We start from the raw sequence: 1,006 nt of genomic DNA on the forward strand, positions 1-1,006 counted from the left end.
TGAAACTTAAAGTGCAAGAAATGTAAATTGCAGTAACTTAAATGGCAAGGAATGTAAATTGCTTGAATGTAAAAGGGATTCGAGGACTGGGATTGCAGAATCTAAACAAAGAGAAATTGGATTGCCACAATTAATAGAGCAGAAACTGAATTAGAAGCAATTAGAATTCAAACAGAAATTGAAATTAAAGTGCAGCAGGGTTCACAGACTAAAAGTAAATTGGGATCTCAGGACTCCAGAGACTAGGTAGCAGAGCCTAGATCTCAAGTACCTTCCTAGATCCAAGCTCTCAAAAGCAATTAACAAGAAATTAAAGAAGAAGCAGTAAAGGGAATGTAAATGAGTTCAATTATTCAGAAGAGAAATTAAAGAGCTCTTGAGTGGAGATTGAGACAGAATTTCCTCAATTCTTAACACCCAAGACTCAAACAAGAAAATTAATAGTCCCCAAGCAAGAACGAGGAAGAAGAGAGATCAATTCTCCTCCCCAATTCTCTAAAATCTCGGTTCATTCTCTCAAGAAAAGTTGCAGAAATTCAAAGCTCAATGAAAGTGCAAAATTCAAAAGCTAAGTCAAAAGTTTTTAATTACATCAAACTAGCTCCTATTTATACACTTTCTATTCTTGGATTTTCGGATTTGGATGGGCTTTTGATTTGGTGAAGAAATGAATTAAATTGAATTTTTAATTCAATTTTTGGCCCAAAAAGAGTAGCTTCCAGGAGGTTGCCCTGCCCTTGTGGAGGGCAGGGCAGAAAATTGATGCGTGGTGCGTGCGTGGTGCGTTGGTGTGTGCTGTAGGATGCTGCCCTGCCCTCGCGGAGGGCCGGGCAGAAAATTCTGGTGGACCAGATTGGTGCCTGTGCATGCTGCTGGTGCTGCCGAGTGGTGCCTGTGCGTGCTGCTGGTGCTGCCGAGCCTTCCCTTGGTGCGCCAGAATCGTTCCTTGGTGCGCCAGATTCATGCCACACAAAATGCTGCCCTGCCCTCGCGGAGGGCAGGGCAG

Source organism: Arachis duranensis, chromosome 9 (genome assembly GCF_000817695.3).
Source record: "Arachis duranensis cultivar V14167 chromosome 9, aradu.V14167.gnm2.J7QH, whole genome shotgun sequence".
Lineage (NCBI taxonomy): Eukaryota > Viridiplantae > Streptophyta > Magnoliopsida > Fabales > Fabaceae > Arachis > Arachis duranensis.